This window comes from Tursiops truncatus, chromosome 15, assembly GCF_011762595.2.
Source record: "Tursiops truncatus isolate mTurTru1 chromosome 15, mTurTru1.mat.Y, whole genome shotgun sequence".
Classification (NCBI taxonomy): Eukaryota; Metazoa; Chordata; class Mammalia; order Artiodactyla; family Delphinidae; genus Tursiops; species Tursiops truncatus.
The window spans coordinates 49,341,547-49,355,773 of NC_047048.1; the positions used below are offsets into that span (position 1 = coordinate 49,341,547).

The 14,227-nt window shown below is 40.9% G+C and overlaps 1 long non-coding RNA gene across 1 annotated transcript; it reads left to right on the top strand.

Annotated features, from left to right (window-relative positions):
* Positions 1–331: 331 nt before the first annotated feature.
* On the top strand, positions 332–12,367 carry LOC141276520 (uncharacterized). The gene is made up of 3 exons (XR_012326215.1): positions 332–510; positions 2,846–2,900; positions 4,653–12,367. It is a non-coding gene; the product is annotated as an uncharacterized lncRNA (long non-coding RNA).
* The last annotated feature ends 1,860 nt before the right edge of the window (positions 12,368–14,227 follow it).

A 14,227-nucleotide genomic window follows, 5' to 3' on the forward strand; every position in this document is an offset into this window, starting at 1 on the left:
CTTCATGTTTTTTTTTCCTCTCTCTCCCTATTTTATCTTCATGTATCTTTCTCAAAGCTCAACATAGAGGCAGAAACCTGGACGTGAAAAGGTGTGCATCTAAACAAACCCTCTGTGACCCTGAAGATCCAGAAGCTCATTCACAATGGAGCAGGTTACTTTTTGGTCTTTCAACAGAAGATGCCTGAATGTCATTACCTTTACCTCCACGGCCATGTAAATGCTTCCCAGAGGCATTAGAGTCCCTCACTGCCTACAGAGATGGAGGAATAAAAGAGATGACAGTGCATTTAGAAAGAGGCAGACAATGCCCGTGGCTGCTCCATTACTCTGTCATCAGAGATATGAGCGCGAGACTGGGTGCCGAGCATTAGCCCGTGGAGCCTGATATGAGTTCATGAGGCTGGAATTCAAAACACTAACCAGCTGTGGGAACCCAGAGAGAAGCCTGTCACACTGAATGGTATCCAGATTAGAGCTGTGAGAATTTGGGAAAACCCTTCTCGCTAAGTAAGTTAACTTCTTCATCTTTCTTTCTTGTTTTAAGTGTGCAGTGTTTGCTAGAATCCTGAACCTATAGCCACATGTATGAATAATGACAAAAGGCAACTCTAAAAATATTTTTGAGGCAATCAAGGAAATGTTAACACTGACTGGATGACCTTGTAATTCTAATTTTTAAGTGTGATAATAGCATCAGGTTTATGAAGCAAAATCACCGTAACTCTTTAGAGATGTTTATTGGGGAATGTAGAGGTGGGATGAAATGACATCTGGAATTTGCTTTAAAATAATTCAGGAAAAAAAAAAGAGAGAGGGAAAGGAAAAGATTACACAAGTATCACAAACTCTCAGTAATTGTTGAATCTGGGTTGGGTTATTGGATCAATAGAATATACTCTTTCCTTATGAAAGTATGTTTGAAAATAAACATAATAAAATTTTATTCTAAAAAAGGAAAAAGAAATAATGCCAGACCAAAGGCAAAGTTATTTCTTAAATAACGTGAAAATATTTTTACAGCTAAGGATTTTCTCAAGGCCAGCCCCTGTCAAATACATAATCTGCAAAGTAAAAAAAATGAGAAATACATGTTCTTAGGTGCTCAGGTCTTAAGAACATCCTTCTGTGGTTTATGCATTGATAGGAGCAGGAAAGAAGCTTAACTAAATGGACCAGAAATTTAAAATGACACATTGCTTTATTTGGTACTTGATTGTTAATTACTGTTCATAGCTGTGGCCGTAATGGAAATAGACCAAGAGGGAGATTTGTAGGGGGCGGCGGGGTGGGGGTGGGGTGTGACAGGGGGAGAGGAGGGTCCCAGATTCTACTGGAATTTTTCTCATGAGTCCCTGTGTAACTTTCAATTAACTCTCTATGCTTTAGTTTCCTCATCTATAAAATCATAGCATTGCATGACATGAGAGCTAAGTTTTCTTTCAGGGCTGAAAGTGCAAATTCCAGATTACATTAGCAAATCTGCTTCGGTAACATGAGAGATAAAAAAAAGGGCAAGTTCTAGATATGAACTGGCAAATCAGGAGACAGCAAATTTATTAAACTCCTATTGAATTCTCGACATAGGAAACCCAAGTGTATCAACATTTGCTCTTAAGAAAATCTAGTTGGCAAATGAAGAAATATGGAAAATAAACAGGTTCCAAAAGCCATCTTAGCCACAGTGTAGTTCTAGCAAGAAAAAAAATCTGCCAACTCAAATATTTCATGCATTTGTTTTCCTAACACAGAAAAGAATGGATATAAATCACCTTTACTTATGCATCAAAGACGTTCTAAAATAAATTTTGTTTCCTTCACAAAGATTGAAAACTGTATGAAAACATGTATTTCTACTGAAATTAAATTATTTTAAATGAGAGAACTGAGAGGGCAGAACTGACTTTACAAGACCACCCAACCCGTTCATTCTCTTATATTCTTCCTTGGAAAGCTTAGCAAGTGTCAGAGTTGCAAATATGTGACTGATTTCAGAAAGATACCCTACTTGGAGGCTGCATTGGATGTACAAGCTAGAATCCATTTTATTCTAGGGTCTTGCTGTCTACAAGTTGGTGGCTTCCATATTTCTTTCACTTCTGGCTACTTTATTTCAAATGTGAAGTTGTTGAACCACACATCATCAAGTTTGCAGGACTGCTGTTGCTTCCACTGGAACAGTTACTGATAGATCTCTTTATGCATATAATTTTTTTTAAGTAGTTGATTGTGTTGCCCTAAGATTTATATCATAAAAATGCTTAGGCATCCTAAGTCTCCTGTTTCAGTAGACGTGCTTCATTTAGATTTACCTCTGCATTTAGAATCTTGCCCTTCTTTCTTCATTCAAATCATCTTATTGCTTTCCAAGAGCCATCCATGAAATACTGGGGAATGGTGGCTGAGCAAGGGGGAAAAAATCATATTATTCCTCTGAGAAATCTTGAAAAGAGTAAAGAGAATTTTACTCATTCCAGTGTGCTCTATTAACTTAGCTATCATTTATTAACAAACATAAAAAACACAAAGTGATGGCATCTATATTTGATGTATGTCAATAGTTTTGCATTTTGCAAGGTTGTTGCCAGAAAAAAAAATCTTTTTTTTCCTTAGAGTGATTTTTAAAGAATTTTTCTGAATTCTGTATTTCCACTTTCTGATCTTCTGAGACCAATTGTTTCCCCAGTCAGAAAATATATCTCCAATCTCAAAATAAGCATTAGTGAAAAGAAAAAGATTCAACATATATTCAACATACATATTTTAAGGTAATTCTTTGAGAATGGATCAATTTGATGAAGTTGGTCATAATTATATTTGATTCCATCTAATTTCTGTTTTACAGACATCCTATGAAAATTGTGAGCTTCAGAAAAATTATTTGTGCCACCAGATAGAAGGTATATCTTCATTCTTAGCAGTTTTACTACCAAATGTAAAATAAGGAAATAGTGTTGGCTTTATGAGTTATCTAAATCAGAGATTCTCAATCTTGAGGCTACTTCAGAATTGCCTGGAGGATTAGTTAAAACACAGATCCCACCTCCAGAACATCTAATTCCAAAGTTCTGGATTGGAACCTTAGAAATTGCATTCCTAGCAAGTTCTTGGGTGATGTTGATACCTATACTGTTGGTCTGGGGACCACACTGATCTAAGTATATGTAGCATAGATGCTTGAATAAGAGGAAACTGTAATAACTCCATTCTGGTCTACGGAGCCTCAATCCATCTAAACATTTGACAGGTGGGTGGGTTAGAAAGGAGCCTCCACCTACACATTTTTGAAACCAAACACTGAATGTAGATAATCCTTGGTATAAACAGAATCACCCTAAGTTTGAGCTCAGCTATAACAGAGTGCAGTTGACTCAAAAATAGGTAAGATATTGCTTAATATTCAGTCTAAGAAAGTTCATTTGGTCACCACATACGTAATCCTGGCTATGCAGGTACACAAAGCATCAAGAATTTATTTTTTGGTTCGGGGGGAGTATTTTGGTGTTTTGGTTTGTCCCCCTCACCCAGAGTGTCATTAGCAGGACAACAAAGCTTCTTTAAAAAAACTCTGAAGTTTCAGGGTGTGATCTAAAGTTCCACTGCTGTGACCCAAGGAAGTGAGGTTCACCACCTCACTGTCACCCTTGACCTCTGTGGACGATCAGTTCTGTCTTTATCACCTCTGGGTCCTCGAGCATCCTTGCTGGCCCAGGCCTCTGCTTTCGTCACTGAATCCTCTGGATGTCCCCTCATACTAAGGTGATGATGGCAACAAGCATAAAGAAGTCTTTCAATAGTGATTTCCTGTATCTCGCTTATCCCAGCTCAGAAAAATCTTGCTATTCAAATGAACTGGCGTCACAGATGCGATGGTAGAAGGGAGGGGTGGGGGAGGGGAAACAGGATGGGGGAGGGGAACCCCTTTCAAAAGCTCTCCCTGTGAGAAGAGGAGACAGGAGCAGGAAAAGGAGGAGCCCAAGGCTGGCTATTTTTACAATGAAATGCAGAGCCCTTTGGTCCCCTCTCCTCTTTCTCTCAAGCCCTCAGAACAATTTGCCAAAGGCATAAATCGCCCAGGCACTTCATTCTGTCTGCATTTTCTCTGCACTCAAACTAGCAAGCAGGTACAGCCAAAGCCATGTGGGCAGAAACATGGACTTTTCCCTCAAAATCTGCAACCTCCTTTCACAAAGCTCTCTTCCGGATCAAAGTGTCGCCTCCCAAATGATGTTGCCCAGGGAGGGATGCAGGAGGGAAGAGGAAGGTTTGGGGTAGACCTTGAATCTTGACACACAAGGGGTCAACATGGTTCCTGTCCCAGCAGAGGGAACAACTCGTGCCTATGGGGGAAGGCGTGGCGTCACCGCTGTAGGTCCCATGTTGAAGTGGCCAGTTGACTGAGGATGCAGATGGCATTTTAGCAGCTCTCCGGGGGCATGGAGGGGAAGAATCATGATAATGACTGTGCCAAGCTAATTGAAGGAAAGAGAAAATTAGCCCTGGTGTTGATACAGGCACGTCTAGGACAGGACAAAGGCAACTCTCAATTTACCTTCTGTCCTACTTACTCTTGCACTAAAAGGGGTGTTATCTGTACCAGGGAAAAGAAATGATGCCTGTGTTAACACTTGTTGCCTCTGTTTTATTTTTAGGCTCTTCCATCAGAGAAAGGAGAGCGGGGCCAGTTGGACTTCAGACCTCAGACCACGCTTGGTTTTCTCAGGTTTCCCTGTACACAAAGGGAAATTTTCCACAGAGGCCCGGCCAGGAGGTACAGCTAGATCTTGGAGTGGCCACTGAACCTGGGCATGTGAGCTTGGTTATCTGTCCCCAGTGGGCTCTGTATCATCAACCCATTTGAGTTTCCCATCCTGTTGGTGTTTTTTTCCCTGCTGAGGCAATGCTTAGGTATAAGAAAAAAAAAAAAGAAAAAGAAAATCAAGATGGTGTGGCCCAGCAAAGAAAAAGTACATGGTTCCAAGACCAAAGATATTGTCTCTGGTGTAAATATTAGTACAATGATAGGATACTAGCAGTGGGAAGCCAGCACTCAGGACTTCCTGGGACATCCCTGCCTGTGTTTTCCTTATTTTGTGGAGGAAATGCAGCTATTACCTGCACCCCCTGGAAAGTCTGGGAACTCCAATGGCAATCAGTCTAATCTGCTTCAATCATGAAGAGGGTGCCAGTCATGCTGGCCACAGGGGAGTCCACCAGACAGCTCTGAATTCTAGAGAGAGAGACATAGCCAAAGGCACCAAGGGTACTGGTTTCTAATCTCCCTGGCCAGTCCCAGAACCCCTACAGCATTGTTTGCCATAATGTACTACTTAATATTTTCTTCACAACTATTTTTGGCTTAAATCAAGTCACTGAAAATAAACAAACAAACAGTAAATCCTTGTGGAACAACATGGAAGTAGAAATGGAAACCATGATTCCATGGGATACGAGAAGTATGTAAGAAACTCCAATGGAACTTAACAGAAAATCAGCAGCATTTATACCCTAAACAGAAGTCTTTCCTATCCCAGACTCTGAGTCTGAGGCCTGCTTTTCCTCCTTTCAAAGGGAGACCCACAAAAGTTAGAGAGCTGATGGGGATGTGTTAGCAGCAAACGGAGATTATCTACCTAATCAGAAGAAATGAAAGAGGCTGAAAAGAAATCTTACCATGGGATATAAAGTTATCCAGTTTTGTCAGTATCCCAAATAAACCATTTCAAGAAATAACAAAGGCAGTGTTTTTCAAACATTCTTCAGCCGTGATCCACTGAAGAAGTGGGCTGTATGTTGCAAACCACACACACACACACACACACACACACACACACACACACACACACACACACCCCTTTGCATACTTACCCTTACCAAGGGTGGTGTACTGTGATACTTTTGTTCTATTTAATTTTAAATGCTGGTTATGACCTTCAGGTGTGTTATTAGCCACATTTAAAAAAAAAAAAACACCACTGCTTTAAACTTTGGGAAACATCAGTTACACTCATGCCATGAGCCCATTCAATGTAGAAATCTCCACATTATCCAGTTACCCAAAAACTGCTTGTTCAGCACACTTGATCAATTTGTTAAAATATTCTTCAGCATCCTTTTTCTCCTGCTAAAATAGGTAACCTTTGTCCTGAGGCAAATTGTCAGTGATTATAGCTCACAGAGAATATCAGATGTGCCTTGTGCTTTATTGCAAGAGACACACCATAAAAGCAAAAGGACTAAATTGAATCTTGACCCAGCTGGATATCTGGGAAATAATTTTTTTTTCTGCTAATTTGGTCCTCACAATGAAAAGGATACTATAATCAGAGTGTACCTGTCATGTATGTTGGTGATGAACATAGAAGAAGAAATAGTGATTTCCGCCTTTCTACTGAAGCACCTCAAAGCGCTTACTTGTGAAAGCTCATCGGTGACGGGAAGTGGCTGACTCAGAAGTGATGCGTACAGCAGACGCGTTGGGTTGGAAGGGGGCAATTCTTGCACAGCCACTGCTCTGACCACGTGGCCACACATGGAGAAATGACACCGTGCACCGTTGTGCCACTGGCCTTGCCAAAGAAGGACTAAAACTGAAGCATATCCTGGACAACACAACTTTCTTCTGGCATAAAATCCTGGGAGAAGATTGCAACACTTGTAGTTTTATCACTTAGAGAACAATCTCAGGGAATTTCATCTGGGGATTCTGGTTTTCCGCTTTGTGGAACAACAGATGTATTGGAATCTTATTTTTAGATTCTTTTGATCATACACCATTGTTCTTAACTCAAAATGCCAGGCATAAAATTATATAAAGGGCAAGACAATGCAATTGATTACCATCCTGTGTTTTATCCCCAAAATAACTTCAATAAAAATAACTTGTATTATGAAATTCAACTATATGCCATGGCTGGACTAAGCACTTTCTTGGCATTTAACTCTTTTAATCCTAATATTACCTCTATGATGTAGGTATTATTGTCACCAAGTTACAGCAGAAGGAACTTGGGCTCAGGGATATGAAGTGAATTTTCCAAGGTCCTGCAACTCAGCATCAGACCCACAGCTGGACTTAAAACCAATGCTCTTCACCCCCTTTCTGTATTCTCATGCTCCCACAGGTAACTCGGCAAAGATCACAGCATTGGGATAGAGGGTTATTAACGCAGCTCTCATATGAGGACTCAGCTAGAGGGTAAAATGCTTTACTGAGCGCAGGAGTGTGACGGTTAAGTGGGTGAAAGAGCTTTTACAAAAACCTTCACTGTCTCTCTATTACCATAGGACCCCTCCATCAGCTGCTGCCCCTGACTTTCCCTCCCCCACCAACAGACATAACATGGCAGCTTTCAAATATTTCAGGAAAGTGGTTCTCAACATGTGTCCCCAAGATGAGAATCAGGAATGTCACCTGAAAACATGGTAGAAATGCAAATTCTTATATCCCACTTGTTTTAATACAGATTTCATTACTACTGAGGTAGGGTAAGGTCAATAGATCAGGAGATCATTGACATTAAAAAGGTACTTTGTTATACTCACAGATACTAAGAGGAAGGGGCAGGCCATGCCATGGAGAATACCAGGGTCCTTCAGGAGATGGGGAGGGAGAACAGATCCTTTCTTGTGGTTTCTGCGAGAAGGAACAGAAGAGGCAGGTATACGGATTTAGGATTAGCTAATTTGAATAAGTTCAGCAGGCTCTGGGACATAGGAACTGTGCCCAGTTGTCTGGTATCTGACCCTGGGATGATTAGGGCAGGTGGGTGGTGGCCCAGAGTGTGAAAGCTTGATAAATAAGGTGATTGCGGCGTGGGTGCTGGCTTTAGAGGTCTGCATTTGAAAGGCATGCTCAAGGGCACGTTGTTTACTGTCTCTAGGAACTGGCCAGCACAGAGAGGTCCCTCGGGGTCAGCAAAACTCCAGAGGTCAAAGCATCAGAACACAGAAAATACAAGTGCTGGTTATTACACAGCGGTAGGCCTACTGATCCAAAACTCTGAGCACTGGGCCAGGAGTCTCTCTTTTCCCACTTCCTCATGAGTGACTCTGGTGCACATTACACTTTAAGATCCACAGCTGCAGGATTTACTCTCCTGTGTTCCCCCTAGCACAGGCAGCAGTAAGCATGTAGTACAGACCTGAATTTTTCCTTTTCTCGAAACTTAGCAACTTTAAGTATAGATATTAAATGTATATCCATAGGCTATTTGAAGAAACTATGTTTAAAGGCATTGAATAAACAGGAAGATTTCATATAATACCCTCTTTCTTCCTTTGTGTCCCCAAAGCAGCTGAGTGTCTAAATTAGAATAAAGACAACCAAAGTTTTCAATAATAAATAGCACACTGAGACACTCTAGTGTACCCTTTAAAACTTGATGCTTAATCTTCAGAATGATCTGAAAGACAGCTTTGGGGACAAGGGCATTAGATGGACTTTAGAGTTTCACTCTAGAAAGGTCCATATAATTTGTTTTTCTAGCATTTTCCATAAACTTTGAAGCACCTGCTTCTATGTTTGGTCAATGACAGAAATCGTGGGTAGTTTTATGTATATTGAGAAGCTTATAGAATCCAACTTGTCACTCCCAAAACTTTTAAGTCCATGTTTCAGAAATAGATTGACGTTGAAGAGAGGGAAAGACAGAAAACTCATGACCCAGTCCTAGCTGTGCTTTAATTAGTCATATGATCTTGGGCAAGTGAATACATCTCTCTGGGCTTTTGTTTTTCTCATCTATGGTGCCAGGGCGCTAGATGAGAGGATATTTCAAAGCAAATGTGATTCCATCTAAATATAGAGGCAGAGAGAAACTTCTCATGAGAAAAATCCTTTGAAAGAGATAATGTATTTTACTACAGTCAAATAGGAATAAACTTTTCTACCTACTGTAAGCTCCAGAATCTTAAGTGCAGTCATTACTTGAGACACCCTGATCTACATGTCTGTCTATAATAGGAGTTCTCAATCTTGGCTACATGCCAGAATCATCTGGGGGCACTTTAAAAATGCCAGTGTCTGGAAACAACTCCCAGAGATTGTTCTTGGGTGTGTCTCAAGCAGTAGAATTTTTAAAAGCTCCTTGGGTGACTCTAATATGCAACCAATGTTGAGAAGCACCTGCCTATAACAAGCTCTGGAGCATCCTTTAAATCAGAGAAGAGCACAGAGAGATGGTTAGTTCTACAGCTATCTGAACATGCGGGGGGTGCATGCGGAGGATACCATGAGTTTGGCCTCATCCCTGTAAAGACAGGGACAGTGGGTAGAAACTGATTTCATGAATGATCCTCTGAGACAAGGAACAGAATTACAGTGTGGGTAATAACCAGAGTCTCCCTTCCTCTGGTAGGAAACAGAAAGGTTATTTAGTTTAAGGAGTTTAGGAGAAAGCACATCTGCTGAAATGTTAAGTGTTCTCACAAAGGGTGATAACAGGGGGGTCTTGTAAGTTCCAGTCTATGTGGTAGTCTGCAGGCAGCAGAGGGTCTAGAGGATTTGCCAGAGCAGGAGAAACTACCAGGATTTTGAGCATTTTGTGAGACACCAAACAGAACACTAGGATCTTCCTGAAACGCAGGCCTGAGGAAGAGAGGGATGAGATTTCCATAAGGCTGAATTCTTGGATTATACAGATGAAGGTGAGAGCAGTGTCTATGACTCTAGTTCTCTACCCTTCCTGTATCCACATCCTTTACCAGGTAACCTTGTACTGTCTTCTCACTCTCCCTCTGAGCCTTGTGACTTGGGCAAATGAGATGCAAGTTAGTTGCAATTTGTTGTTAGCAGACAGTATGCAAGCAGAGGGCTGAAAAAATCGCTTATGCATTTCCACTCCTACTCTTGCATCTCTACCTTTGCCAGGTGAACGTGCCACCCTAGATCTGCTGACAGTCAACTGATCCCAAGACACATGAGCAAGGCCAGCTGAGGTAGATGGACTCTAGGGTGACAATCAGTGATTCCCAATTCCTGGAGTTCATAGCTTTATGAATCCCCTTCCCTTGAGTGTGAATAGACTTGTGACTCCTTTCTAACCAACAGAGTATGGTAGAGATGATGGAATGTCACTCACATGACAATATTAGTCATACAAGACTCCATCTCAGTAGAGTCACTCTTGCCCTCCTGCTGGCCTTGAAGGAAGAAGCAGAAATGTGTGCAATGTGGAGAGGCTCATGTGGCAGGCAAAAAAAAGGGGGAGGTCTTTAGGAACTGAGGGCCTCACTGCTACAGCTTTAAGGAACTGAATTCTGCCAATGAAGTGAGTGAGTTTGAAGTATACTCTTCCCCAATCAAACCTCCAGATGAAAGCACAGCCTAGCCAGCACTGTGACTGCAGCTGGTGAGACCCTAAAGCAAAGAACCTGGCTAAGCCATACTCAGATTCATAACCCACAGAAGCTGTGAGATAATAAGGGTGTATTGTTTTAAGCCACTAAGTTTGTGGCAGAAGAACCACCCTGGTGACCCACAGCTTTGTGAACTAAATACACGTTTTTTATTGTATTCCGCTGAGTTTTGGGCGGAGCCAAGTTGCTCTCAGTCATCTCAGCTAGATGCGCCAACCCTCATACACGTGCCCAAGTCCAGCCAAGATCGCCAGAGTCACCAAGCTAAGCCAAATAGGACCACAGACACACAAACAAGTCCAGCCATAATCTGCCAAGTCTAGTGCAGATCATCTGAACCCCATAAACTTGTAAGCTAACTAAATGTTTGTTGCTGCACGTGACTGGGCTTTGCGATTGTTACACAGCGTTATTGTGACAATAGATAACTGATACAGTGACAGTGAGATTGAGTTGTTATTTCCTTAGTTCCCACAGGCAAATGAGGCTTCAGGAAATTGAAAATTAATTGTAATATAATGTGATACAAATAAAATTAACTACAACTTGGATTTACTAACCAATACCTCAATGGAAAATTCCTGAAATCTTTAGTCAGCTCTACCTAAGACAAAACTCTCTGTCTTGGGACAGTTCGAATACTGTTTTCTTTATCATCTTTTGATTTGTTTATTCTGTTTCTCCCGCATCTGTTTCGCTAGAATGATCAGTTCTTTGTATTTGGTGTTTAATACCGATTGCAGAGAAATAGCTGTCTGCAATTCTCAAAGTTCATGCTTTCTGTACACACACACACAACCATTAATTGGATATCCAGAGTTCTTGCTACTGCTCTTTGTATATGCAGTCAATGTTATAATTTAAGTTTTTAATTCTTCCAATATTCATTATAAATTTCCATCCACTAGCACTACATATCAGGGAATGTCACCTCTGACACTGCAATGTTATAGACTCTGTTCTATGGTCTCTGTGGGTCTCGGGCTCTTTCTCTCTCTAAAATTCATACACACATTCTCCATTCTGGGAATTGAAGAGATTTATACTCTCTGATCTGAGTAGGTAAAGAAGAATTTCCAGGTTGATCTGCCCGGAAAAAGAATTTTATGATGTGTAGTAATGACAAACCTAGAACATTCCCTGTACTGAAATATTCAATCTTCACCCAGATGCAGCTGCCCTTGGAATTAATATAAGTTGACTCGAATCCTTTGAGAGGTTAAACTAGCCATCAGGTAGAGATTACCCCCATAAAAGAATATTTTCCTTAATAGACACTGAAACACCAGTATTGGAGCAGGGGGAATTCTGTACTGATTTTCGTGTTGCTGTTTTTCTGTTTTGTTTGTTTGGTTTGTTTTTTTTTTGGCATGCACATCAATGGCTGAAATAAAACCACAGTCTAAATTAAGTTTTGGCAAGGATGTGGAGGAACTGGAACGCTCATGTACTGCTGGTTAGCATGTCAATGGTACAACCACTTTGGAAAACTGCTTGGCAGTGTTTGCTAAAGGCGAATTCATGTTCACCTGAAAACACAACAGTTATACTCTGACAGCACTCATGCATCTTTTCACCACATGCTTGTGTGGTGATGTTCATAGCATCACTATTCATAATAACCCAAACTAAGAATAAACAAAATCTCCATGACATTTGAATCAATAAACTGTGGCTAGTTTACACAATAGAATACTATAGAGCACTTAGAATGGATGAATTTCAAACCACACACACACACAACATCACAAACATGTTAAGTGAGTGAAACCAGACACAGAAGACTATATCCTCTATGATTCCATTTATGTCAAATAAAAAAACACAGGCACAATTAGTCTGGGTGCTAGAAGGCAGGATAGCGCTTAGCTTTGAGGGGAGGGATAGTAGTGACTGGAGAGGAACATAAAGAAGATCTGGGGTCCTGGTGTTGTTGCTTCCTGAACTGAGTGTTGGTCGCATGAGTGTGTTTCATTTTAAAAAATTCATCAAACTGTATATTCATGCTGTGTGTATTTTTCTGTATGTGTGTTATGCTTTAATAAAAAGATTATATTTTTAAAACTTGCTTTCCAATACCAGGACGCATCTAATTCAGCATAATCTACTATAATTCCCCTTTGATAACTCTGAGTCCATCTAATCTAACACTGATGAGCAAACGACTGCTGAAGACCCTACAGAGCAGTAGAGAAAATCTGATTCTATTTCTTTCTTTTCCTCAAATCTGCTTCTCCATCAAAATCAAGAAATTTCTGCCCTTGAGGTTGGGGATTTTGACAGCTCACCCACCATGCTTGTCAGCCAAACTCATGAAAATAGCAGCTTTGACACTATTTCAAGGGTTGTGGGGAAATTTTCCTTATAATGTGATGATTCCTTATCTTGCAAAGATCCCCCGGGCAGGACATTTTCCATTCAATGTGGAACAGCCATCTGTCACCACCTCCAAAGCTTAGACCAGAAAGCAACATCCTCAGCCAGAGTTGCACAGCGGGAAAAGAAAGCAAACCAGGTCCTAATGAGAAGCAGCCGAGGATCCATGAGCACTTTCCACGCCTGGCAGCCCTTGAGCCTCCCAGCAACTCCATGAGTCTAGAAATGGTTGTTTTTCCCATTTTACCACTGGGGAAGCAGGGCCATGGACTCAGCCAGCGGCACAGCTCAAGAGTGACTTAACTTGGTCCAAAGCCCACAACCAATGACCTACCATTGAATTCTCCTTCTCTTGCCAGACCTTCTCATATGAACAAAAGTGGGAATAATATCAACCCTGTTGGGGTCACTCTTGAACACCGGAGATGATTCTTCACAATATTTCTGGGACTGGATTGAGTCCACCTGTCTTTGCCATGCTGTCATGTTCCATTTTAGAACTGAGAAGTTGGATACGTGGAAGCGTATTTCTCTTTTTACCAAAGCAAAGCCTTGCCCACATGCATACAGAATCATTCATCCAGAGGGATCTCCAAATATTGGGGATATAAACTTTCAGCACAAGAATGGCACAAAAGCCCATAGATTTAACATCTCAGATTCTATTACAATATTCTACAATGAACACATTCTATAGGAAGAAGAGAGACCACCAAACTCAGGAAAAGAGAGGCAATATTCAATAACGTTATTGAAATGTTAAAGGGGTGCCTCCCACCCCAGCCAGCAGCATCACCATCACCTGGGAATTTGTTAAACTGCAGTTCTTGGGCTCCACTCCACAGACCAGAAACTCTAGATGTGCAGCTCAGACGGACATCTATTATATGTTTTAAGGAGCCCTCCAGGTGATTCTGATACACCTAAAGTTTGTAAATAACTGCGTTAAAATAAAGAAAGCATTAGGTAAATATTCAAAGCAAAGCACAGTGCACGTCAACCCCAATTGAAAGGATAAAAGAAAGGTTCCCATTACCCTCAGAAGTAGAATACAATGAAACAAAGGAAACAAAATGTGTGCGATAATTTATAAGGAAGAAGAAATGAATCTTAAAACATGAAAGGCAAGTTTCTGTTTTCTCTTGAAAACAGGTTTTTGTTCACATTTACATTATCCCTGGTTGGAAACGTTTTATAAAGAGAAAACCAGGACAGAATCGTTTGGCAGGGTGGTACCTTAAGGGGTAGCTGCAGGCAGACATTAGCAGCTATGCATTGTTCTTCTTGCCTTTTCATTCCAGTCTTTTTGATTTTCCTGTCTTTTAATCATCCTTCTCTTACTTACTCTTTATTTTTCTTCCCCTGAGTGAGGACTTAGACCTGCCAATAGCACCCCAGGCATTGATGATTCTTCTCTGGAGGTCCTGAGGTTTAAGAAGGTGACTTTCCAAATCTGTCCTTCAGATCCCATAAGTATAAAACTAATACTTAA